Raw genomic sequence first — 12193 nt, 5'->3', positions numbered from 1 at the left:
AAAGACACATAGTGACACATATGTGTGAAAATATCATAATGAAACCCATGCTTTAAATATTAACTTGAAAAATTAATTTTAAAATTTGATTTTGAAAGAGATTAAGCAAGCCACTTAATGCTTACATGTATTTCTGCAGAAACTTATAAATAGTAATACCACATGAGAAACCTTAGTGACAACCTAAGACTTATAATTCCCAAAAGTGGATACACAATATTTTAATGTTAAAAAATACAATTTTATCATTAAAATTTTACCGTAACTTATAATAAGAGTTTAAACAAACTTCAAAAGGTTGTTCCTATGCTATGTTGGACATGCCCTTTTCAGGAATGGAGGCCCAACTTAAGCAGTCAACAATTCCATTGACCCTTGACAACATCCGTACCCAGGAAGCCTATATTAACCACTCCCAACTCAACTCTAACCACTCTGACCAACACTCATCCCTACAGGGCACATCTGCTCCCTTCTTTAGAAAGACACAAGCTAGGTGCTACCTACTACACATTCTCTCCACCTAAGAATTGCCCCCTCTTCAGAGAAGGGGGCTAGACCCAAACCAGCAACAACACCCATTACCTGAGGAAAGTCCAAAGCACTTCCACCACGGTCTAGATGATTAAATGTAAAAATTCTCTAACTCTGCAGAAGATTTTCTGCTGAACTTAAAATATTCATTTACCTTGAGCAGAACCAGGACTATTTCTGATATTCCATTTTAATATTTAAACTTAATTGCCTTAAGACTGAACCCTAAACAAGCCCCATATAATAGACTGTGGAAATAGAGTTTAAAGCACTTGTTCAACACTACATAGGTGACCTGAACCCAGTCCCACAACAACCAGAGGAAGCCTGACTCCCAGGTGCTCTAACACTCCCAGGATCAGAGGTGAGAAGGCCACAACATCTAACCCAGCACTGGGAGTAACTGGGACCCCCAGGATGCAGGGAAACAGGAACCCCCACCCAGTCAGTGGCACAGGTTCCCTTCCAGTCTGAACCAGAGCCCTGAACAGACCTTGGGTGTGGTCTCTGCACTGACTCACAACACCAAGAGGGAGCCCAACTCCGACTCCCAGATGCTCTAAAATACCCAGGATCAAAGGTGAGAGCACAACATCAGCCCCAACATGGTCACCCAGGACCCAGGGATGCAGGAATCCCGACTTTGCCAGGGGAACCTGTTCCTTCCAGTCTGAACCACTATCCTCAGTAGACCTTGGACACTGGCTCCACACCAAGTACTACAACACCCAAAGGAAGCCTGACACACAGATGTTCTATATGCCCAGGATCAGAGGTGCTCTGAAATGCCCAGGATCACAAGATCACAGGATCACAGGATCACAGGGGAAGCTCCACTCCCAGGAGGCAAAAATCTCAGGATCACAGAATCATACAATCAGAGATAGCTGGAATCTGACAAGTTCTGACACAACCAGGATCATAGGAGGAACAGGCAACAGTCAGAGACAGCAAGAGCAGGTAACACTAGAGACAAGCAGATGGCAAGTGGCAAGCTCAAGAACATAAGCAACAAAACCAAGGCTTCATGGCATCAACAGAACCCAGTTCTCCAACTACAGCAAGTCCTGGATATCCCATAATACCAGAAAAGCAAAATTTGGATTTAAAAATCACATCTCATGATGACAATAGGGGACTTTAGGAAGGACATAAATAGCTCCCTTAAAGAAATACAGGACACCACAGGAAAACAGGAAGAAGCCCTTAAAGAGGAAACATTCTTTCTTTCCTAAACGAATTATAGGAAAATACAACCAAACAGGTGAAGGAATTGAACAAAACTGTCCAGGATCTAAAAATGGAAATAGAAACAATGAAGAAATCACAAAGAGAGACAACCCTGGAGATAGAAAACCTAAGAAATAGATGAGGAGTGATAGATGCAAGCATCACCAACAGAATACAAGAGATAGAAGAGAGAATCTCAGGGGCAAAAGATACCATAGAAAACATTACAAAAAAGTCAAAGAAAATGAAAATGCAAAAAACTCCTAACCCAAAACATCCAGGAAATCCAGGAGAGGATGAGAAAACCAAACCTAAAGATAACAGGTATAGAAGAAAGCTAAGATTCCCAACTTAAAGGGCCAGTAAAAGTCTTCAAAAAATTGTAAAAGAAAATTTCCCAAACCTAAAAAAAGAGATGCCAATGAACATACAATAAGCCTACAGAACTCCAAATAGATTGGAACAGAAAAGAAACTCCTGTCACATAACCAACACAGAATACCAAATGAACAAAACAAAGAAAGAATATTAAAAGCAGTAAAAGGAAAAGGTCAAGTAACACATAAAGGCAGACCTATCAGAATTACACCAGACTTCTCACCAGAAGCTACAAAAGTCATCAGAACCTGGGCAGATGTCATACAAACCCTAAGAGAACAGAAATGCAAAGCCAGGCTACGATACACAGGAACACTCACAATTACCATAGATGGAGAAACCAAGATATTCCATGACAAAACCAAATTTACACAATATCTTCACACAAATCCAGCCCTACAAAGGATAATAGGCAGAAAACACCAACACAAGTAAGGAAAAAGCAAGAAAATAGTATTCTTACAAGCCCAAAAGAAGATACCCACATAAAAGTAATTCCACCTTTAACAACATAAATAACAGAAAGAAACAGTCACTGTTTCTTAATATCTCTGAACACCAATGAACTCAGTTCCCCAATAAAAAGACATAGACTAAATGATTGAATATGCAAACAGGACCAGGTATGCATATCCAATGCATACAGGAAACCCCTCAGTGACAAAGACATACACTTCCTCAGAGTAAAAGGCTGGAAAACAATTTTGGAAAGCAAAGGGTCCCAAGAAAAAAGCTGGAGTAGTCATTCTAATATCGAATAAAATCGACTTTCAACCAAAACTTATTAAAAAAAAAAAAAGACAAGGAAGGACACTTTACACACATCAAAAACAATCTATTGAGATGGACTTTCAATTCTGAACATCTATGCTATAAATGCAAGGGCATCTACATTCATAAAAGAAACTTGGGGGGCTGGAGAGATGGCTCAGTAGTTAAGAGCACTGACTGCTCTTCCAGAGGTCATGAGTTCAGTTCCCAGCAACCACATGGTGGCTCACAACCATCTGTAATGAGATCTGATGCCCTCTTCTGGCCTGTAGTCAGATATTCAGGCAGAATGCTGTACATAAAATAAATAAATAGATCAAAAGAAAAAAGAAAAAAGAAAAGAAAAGAAAAAAGAAACTTTACTAAAGTTCAAAACACACATTGCACCTCACACAATAATAGTGGGATATTTCAACACCCCACTCTCATCAACGGACAGATCATGGAAACAGAAACTAAACAGAGACACGGTGAAACTAACAGAAGTTATGCAGCAAATGGATTTAACGGATATCTATAGAACATTTTACCCTAAAAGAAATGAATATACCTTCTTCTCAGCACCTCATGATACCATATCCAAAATTGGCCATATAATTGGTCACAAAATGGCCTCAACAAATACAAGAAGATAGAAAGAATTCCTTGCATCCTATCAGATAACCATGGACAAAGGCTGGCCTTCAATAACAACAGAAACCTCTCATACACATGAAAGGTGAACAACGCTCTACTTAATGATAACTTAGTGAAGAAAGAAATGAAGAAAGAAAGTATGACTTTTTAGAGTTTAATGAAAATGAAGTCCCAACATACCCAATTTATGAAACACAATGAAAGTAATGCTAAGAGGAAATCTCATTGCTCTGAGTGCCTCCAAAAAGAAACTAGAAAGAACATATGGTAGCATCTTGACAGCACACCTGAAAGCTCTAGAACAAAAAGAAGGTGACACACCCAAGAGGAGTAGACAGCAGGAAATAATCAAACTCAGAGCTGAAATCAACCAAGTAGAAACAAAAAGGACTATACAAAGAATCAACAAAACCAGAAGCTGGTTCTTTGAGAAAATCAACAAGATAGATAAACCCTTAGCCAGACTAAACAGAGGGCAGAGAGAACATATCCAAATTAACAAAATCAAAAATGAAAAGGGAGACATAACACCAGATACTGAGAAAATTCAAAAAATTATCAAATCCTACTACAAAAGCCTATACTCAACAAAACTGGAAAATCTGAGTAAATGGACAATATTCTAGACAGATCCTAGGTAGCAAAGCGAAGTCAGGATCATATAAACCATATAAATAGTCTCATAACCGCTAAAGTAATAGAAATGGTCATTAAAAGTTCTCCAACCAAAAGTAAAGCCCAGGACAATATGGATTTAGTGCAGACTTGTATCACACCTTCAAACAAGACACAATACCAATACTCTTCACACTATAACACAAAATAGAAACAAAGGGAACACTACCAAATTTGTTCGATGAAGCCACAATTATCCTTGTACCTAAACAAAACAAAGACTCAACAATGAAAGAGAACTTCAGACCTATTTTCCTTATGAATACTGATGCCAAAATACTCAATAAAATTCTCACAAACTGAATCCACATCGAAACCACCGCCCAGCATGATCAAGTAAGCTTCATCCCAGGGATGCAGGGATGGTTCAATATACAGAAATCCATCAGTGTAATCCACTATATAAACAAACTCAATGAAAAAAAAAAACATACGATCATCTCATTAGATGCCGAGAAAGCATTTGACAAAATTCAACATCCCTTCAATGATAAAAGTCTTGAAAAAATCAGGAATTCAAGGCCATACCTAAAAGTAGTAGTAATAATATATAGCAAACCACTAGACAACATGAATCTAAGCGGAGAGAAACTTGAAGCAATCCCACTAAAATCAGGGACTGGACAAGGCTGCCCACTCTCTCCCTACTATTCAAGATAGTAGGAGACATTCTAGCCTGAGCAATTAGACAACAAAAGGAGGTCAAAGGGATACAAACTGGAAAGAAAGAAGTCAAAATATCACTAATTGCAGATGGTATGATAGTATACTTAAGTGACCCCAAAAATTCCACCAGAGAACTCCTACACCTGATAAACAACTTCAGCAAAGAGGCAGGATATAAAGTTAATTCAAACAAATGAGTAGCCTTCATCAAAGGATAATCAGGCTGAGTAAGAAATTAGAAAAACAACACCCTTCACTATACTCACAAATAATACAAAACACAGAGGTGTACCTCTAAGCAAGGAAGTAAAAAAACTGTATGATAAGAACTTCAAGCCTCTGAAGAAAGAAATCAAAGAATATCTAAGAAGATGGAAAGACCTCCCAGGCTCGTGGATTGGCAGAATAAATATAGTAAAAAATGGCCATTTGGCTGAAAGCAAGCCACAGATTCAATTCAATCTCCATCAAAATTCCAACTCAATTCTTCATAGACTTACAAAGAGCAATTTGCAAATTCATTTGGAATAACAAAAAAAAAGGGTAGCAAAAACAATTCTCAACAATAAAAGAACTTCTAGGTGAATCACCATCCCTGACCTCAAGCTGTATTACAGAGCAATGGTGACAAAAACTCTATGTGATGGTACAGAGACAGGCAGGTAGATCAGGGGAATAGAATTGAAGTCCCAGAAATGAACCCACACAGCTATGGTCACTTGATATTTGACAAAGGAGTTAAAAACCATCCAGTGGAAAACAGACAGAATTTTCAAAAAACGGTGCTGGATCAAATGGCAATCAGCATGTAGAAGAATGCAAATTGAACCATTCTTATCTCCTTGTACAAACCTCAAGTCCAAGTAGATCAAGGACTTTCACATAAATCCAGATACACTGAAACGAATAGAAGAGAAAGTAGCAAAGAGCCTTGAACACATGGGCAAACGGGAAACTTTTCTGAACAGAACATCAATGGCTTATGCTCTAGGACCAAGAATTGACAAATGGCACCTCACAAAATTGCAAAGCTTTGGTAAGGCAAAGGACACTGTCATTAGGGCACAAAGACAACCATTAGATTGGGAAAAGTTCTTTACCAATCCTACATCCCATAGAGGGCTAATATCTAATATATACAAAGAAGTCAAGAAGTTAAAATCCGAAGAACCAAATAATTCTATCAAAAAATAGGGTACAGAGCTAAATAATGATTCTCAACTGAGGAATATACAATGGCCATGAAGCACTTAAAGGAACGTTCAACATCCTTAGTCATCAAGGAAATGCAAATCAAAACAACCCTGAGATTCCAACTCATACTAGTCACAATGGCTAAGATCAAAAACTCAGGTGACAACAGATGCTGGCAAGGATGTGGAAAAAGAGGAACACTCCTCCATTGTTGGTGGGATTGCAAGCCGGTCCAACCACTCTGGAAATCAGTCTGGTGGTCCTTCAGAAAACTGGACATAGTGCTACCTGAGGAGCCAGCTATACCACTCCTGGACATATACCCAAATGATGCTCCAACATGTAACAAGGACACCCCAGAGTTCCCAGGGACTAAACCACCAACCAAACAGTACACACGGAGTGCCAGTTGACTCCAGCCGCATATATAGCAGAGGATGGCCTTGTTGGGCATCAATGGAAGGAGAGGGTTTTGGTCCTGTGAAGATTCGATGCTCCAGTGTAGGAGAATACTAGGGTGGGGAGGCAAGTGAGAGTGGGAAGGTGGGTGGATTTGGGGGGAGAGTATCCTCATGAAGGCAGGGGGTGGGGGGATGTGATGGGGTTTTCTAGAGGGGAAACTGGGAAAGGATATAACATTTCAAATGTAAATAAATAAAATATCCAATAAAATAAAATAAAATAAAATAAACAGTACACAGGTGAGGTTTCCATAATAAGAAACTAGGTATCTAGGTTCCACTGCAAATAAACAAACATGAATAACCAAAACAATAAGTCTTTATCAAAAGGTATTTCTCCCACCCTAATGTCCCTGAGAAAAGTGTCAAAATAGCAATAATAAACACTATCAAAGAACTCAAAGAGGATTTTAATAAATGCCATAATGAACATCAGAAAACCACAAAAATTAAATGAAATTATGAAAAAACTGAAGATATAAAAACAGAATTTTATCAAAAGATAGAATATCTGGAGGGAGCCAAAATGAAATAAAACTTAAAATTAAAAATTCAATCCCGGCCCGCAGCAGCTCTCTGCTCCCAGACCCGGTGAGAGAGAGACCCAACCGCCTGGTCAGGTGGGCACTCCTGAGGCTGCAGAGCGGAAGAGACCACCAACACTGCTCACCCCTGCCCACATCCCTGGCCCAAGAGGAAACTGTATAAGGCCTCTGGGCTCCCGTGGGGGAGGGCCCAGGAGCGGCAGGACCCCTGCCACAGACACCGCCGGACCCTGAAGGAAACAGACCGGATAAACAGTTCTCTGCACCCAAATCCCGTGGGAGGGAGAGCTAAACCTTCAGAGAGGCAGACAGGCCTGGGAAACCAGAAGAGACTGCTCCCTGCACACACATCTCGGACGCCAGAGGAAAAAGCCAAAGACCATCTGGAACCCTGGTGCACTGAAGCTCCCGGAAGGGGCGGCACAGGTCTTCCTGGTTGCTGCCGCTGCAGAGAGCCCCTGGACAGCACCCCACGAGCAAACCTGAGCCTCGGGACCACAGGTAAGACCAAATTTTCTGCTGCAAGAAAGCTGCCTGGTGAACTCAAGACACAGGCCCACAGGAACAGCTGAAGACCTGTAGAGAGGAAAAACTACACGCCCGAAAGCAGAACACTCTGTCCCCATAACTGACTGAAAGAGAGGAAAACAGGTCTACAGCACTCCTGACACACAGGCTTATAGGACAGTCTAGCCACTGTCAGAAATAGCAGAACAAAGTAACACTAGAGATAATCTGATGGCGAGAGGCAAGCACAGGAACCCAAGCAACAGAAACCAAGACTACATGCCATCATCGGAGCCCAATTCTCCCACCAAAACAAACATGGAATATCCAAACACACCAGAAAAGCAAGATCTAGTTTCAAAATCATATTTGATCATGATGCTGGAGGACTTCAGGAAAGACCTGAACACACTTAGGGAAGCACAGGAAAACATTAATAAACAAGTAAAAGCCTACAGAGAGGAATCGCAAAAATCCCTGAAAGAATTCCAGGAAAACACAATCAAACAGTTGAAGGAATTAAAAATGGAAATAGAAGCAATCAAGAAAGAACACATGGAAACAACCCTGGATATAGAAAACCAAAAGAAGAGACAAGGAGCTGTAGATACAAGCTTCACCAACAGAATACAAGAGATGGAAGAGAGAATCTCAGGAGCAGAAGATTCCATAGAAATCATTGACTCAACTGTCAAAGATAATGTAAAGCGGAAAAAGCTACTGGTCCAAAACATACAGGAAATCCAGGACTCAATGAGAAGATCAAACCTAAGGATAATAGGTATAGAAGAGAGTGAAGACTCCCAGCTCAAAGGACCAGTAAATATCTTCAACAAAATCATAGAAGAAAACTTCCCTAACCTAAAAAAAGAGATACCCATAGACATACAGGAAGCCTACAGAACTCCAAATAGATTGGACCAGAAAAGAAACACCTCCCGTCACATAATTGTCAAAACACCAAACGCACAAAATAAAGAAAGAATATTAAAAGCAGTAAGGGAAAAAGGTCAAGTAACATATAAAGGGAGACCTATCAGAATCACACCAGACTTCTCGCCAGAAACTATGAAGGCCAGAAGATCCTGGACTGATGTTATACAGACCCTAAGAGAACACAAATGCCAGCCCAGATTACTGTATCCAGCAAAACTCTCAATTAACATTGATGGAGAAACCAAGATATTCCATGACAAAACCAAATTTACACAATATCTTTCTACAAATCCAGCACTACAAAGGATAATAAATGGTAAAGCCCAACATAAGGAGGCAAGCTATACCCTAGAAGAAGCAAGAAACTAATCGTCTTGGCAACAAAACAAAGAGAATGAAAGCACACAAACATAACCTCACATCAAACATGAATATAACGGGAAGCAATAATCACTATTCCTTAATATCTCTCAATATCAATGGCCTCAACTCCCCAATAAAAAGACATAGATTAACAAACTGGATACACAACGAGGACCCTGCATTCTGCTGCCTACAGGAAACACACCTCAGAGACAAAGACAGACACTATCTCAGAGTGAAAGGCTGGAAAACAACTTTCCAAGCAAATGGTCAGAAGAAGCAAGCTGGAGTAGCCATTCTAATATCAAATAAAATCAATTTCCAACTAAAAGTCATCAAAAAAGATAAGGAAGGACACTTCATATTCATCAAAGGAAAAATCAACCAAGATGAACTCTCAATCCTAAATATCTATGCCCCAAATACAAGGGCACCTACATATGTAAAAGAAACCTTACTAAAGCTCAAAACACACATTGCACCTCACACAATAATAGTGGGAGATTTCAACACCCCACTCTCATCAATGGACAGATCATGGAAACAGAAATTAAACAGTGATGTAGACAGACTAAGAGAAGTCATGAGCCAAATGGACTTAACGGATATTTATAGAACATTCTATCCTAAAGCAAAAGGATATACCTTCTTCTCAGCTCCTCATGGTACTTTCTCCAAAATTGACCATATAATTGGTCAAAAAACGGGCCTCAACAGGTACAGAAAGATAGAAATAATCCCATGCGTGCTATCGGACCACCACGGCCTAAAACTGGTCTTCAATAACAATAAGGGAAGAATGCCCACATATACGTGGAAATTGAACAATGCTCTACTCAATGATAACCTGGTCAAGGAAGAAATAAAGAAAGAAATTAAAAACTTTTTAGAATTTAATGAAAATGAAGATACAACATACTCAAACTTATGGGACACAATGAAAGCTGTGCTAAGAGGAAAACTCATAGCGCTGAGTGCCTGCAGAAAGAAACAGGAAAGAGCATTATGTCAGCAGCTTGACAGCACACCTAAAAGCTCTAGAACAAAAAGAAGCAAATACACCCAGGAGGAGTAGAAGGCAGGAAATAATCAAACTCAGAGCTGAAATCAACCAAGTAGAAACAAAAAGGACCATAGAAAGAATCAACAGAACCAAAAGTTGGTTCTTTGAGAAAATCAACAAGATACATAAACCCTTAGCCAGACTAACGAGAGGACACAGAGAGTGTGTCCAAATTAACAAAATCAGAAATGAAAAGGGAGACATAACTACAGATTCGGAGGAAATTCAAAAAATCATCAGATCTTACTATAAAAACCTATATTCAACAAAATTTGAAAATCTTCAGGAAATGGACAATTTCCTAGACAGATACCAGGTATCGAAGTTAAATCAGGAACAGATAAACCAGTTAAACAACCCCATAACTCCTAAGGAAATAGAAGCAGTCATTAAAGGTCTCCCAACCAAAAAGAGCCCAGGTCCAGATGTGTTTAGTGCAGAATTCTATCAAACCTTCATAGAAGACCTCATACCAATATTATCCAAACTATTCCACAAAATTGAAACAGATGGAGCCCTACCGAATTCCTTCTATGAAGCCACAATTACTCTTATACCTAAACCACACAAAGACACAACAAAGAAAGAGAACTTCAGACCAATTTCCCTTATGAATATCGACGCAAAAATACTCAATAAAATTCTGGCAAACCGAATTCAAGAGCACATCAAAACAATCATCCACCATGATCAAGTAGGCTTCATCCCAGGCATGCAGGGATGGTTTAATATACGGAAAACCATCAACGTGATCCATCATATAAACAAACTGAAAGAACAGAACCACATGATCATTTCATTAGATGCTGAGAAAGCATTTGACAAAATTCAACACCCCTTCATGATAAAAGTCCTGGAAAGAATAGGAATTCAAGGCCCATACCTAAACATAGTAAAAGCCATATACAGCAAACCAGTTGCTAACATTAAACTAAATGGAGAGAAACTTGAAGCAATCCCACTAAAATCAGGGACTAGACAAGGCTGCCCACTCTCTCCCTACTTATTCAATATAGTTCTTGAAGTTCTAGCCAGAGCAATCAGACAACAAAAGGAGATCAAAGGGATACAGATCGGAAAAGAAGAGGTAAAAATATCACTATTTGCAGATGACATGATAGTATATTTAAGTGATCCCAAAAGTTCCACCAGAGAACTACTAAAGCTGATAAACAACTTCAGCAAAGTGGCTGGGTATAAAATTAACTCAAATAAATCAGTTGCCTTCCTCTATACAAAAGAGAAACAAGCCGAGAAAGAAATTAGGGAAACGACACCCTTCATAATAGACCCAAATAATATAAAGTACCTCGGTGTGACTTTAACCAAGCAAGTAAAAGATCTGTACAATAAGAACTTCAAGACACTGAGGAAAGAAATTGAAGAAGACCTCAGAAGATGGAAAGATCTCCCATGCTCATGGATTGGCAGGATTAATATGGTAAAAATGGCCATTTTACCAAAAGCAATCTACAGATTCAATGCAATCCCCATCAAAATACCAATCCAATTCTTCAAAGAGTTAGACAGAACAATTTGCAAATTCATCTGGAATAACAAAAAACCCAGGATAGCTAAAGCTATCCTCAACAATAAAAGGACTTCATGGGGAATCACTATCCCTGAACTCAAGCAGTATTACAGAGCAATAGTGATAAAAACTGCATGGTATTGGTACAGAGACAGACAGATAGACCAATGGAATAGAATTGAAGACCCAGAAATGAACCCACACACCTATGGTCACTTGATTTTTGACAAAGGAGCCAAAACCATCCAATGGAAAAAAGATAGCATTTTCAGCAAATGGTGCTGGTTCAACTGGAGGGCAACATGTAGAAGAATGCAGATCGATCCATCCTTATCACCCTGTACAAAGCTTAAGTCCAAGTGGATCAAGGACCTCCACATCAAACCAGACACACTCAAACTAATAGAAGAAAAACTAGGGAAGCATCTGGAACACATGGGCACTGGAAAAAATTTCCTGAACAAAACACCAATGGCTTATGCTCTAAGATCAAGAATCGACAAATGGGATCTCATAAAACTGCAAAGCTTCTGTAAGGCAAAGGACACTGTGGTTAGGACAAAACGGCAACCAACAGATTGGGAAAAGATCTTTACCAATCCTACAACAGATAGAGGCCTTATTTCCAAAATATACAAAGAACTCAAGAAGTTAGACCGCAGGGAAACAAATAACCCTATTAAAAAATGGGGTTCAGAGCTAA

General features: G+C 39.4%; 1 protein-coding gene across 13 annotated transcripts in view; it reads right to left on the bottom strand.

Moving 5' to 3' along the window:
- Nucleotides 1–12193, bottom strand: part of Sugct (succinylCoA:glutarate-CoA transferase) — an 866857-nt gene that overhangs the window by 680799 nt on the left and 173865 nt on the right.

Source organism: Rattus norvegicus, chromosome 17 (assembly GCF_021556685.1).
Source record: "Rattus norvegicus strain SHRSP/BbbUtx chromosome 17, alternate assembly SHRSP_T2T, whole genome shotgun sequence".
Classification (NCBI taxonomy): Eukaryota; Metazoa; Chordata; class Mammalia; order Rodentia; family Muridae; genus Rattus; species Rattus norvegicus.
Note: the sequence above shows the minus strand (reverse complement) of the source record. Positions and strands in the feature narration are given on the sequence as shown.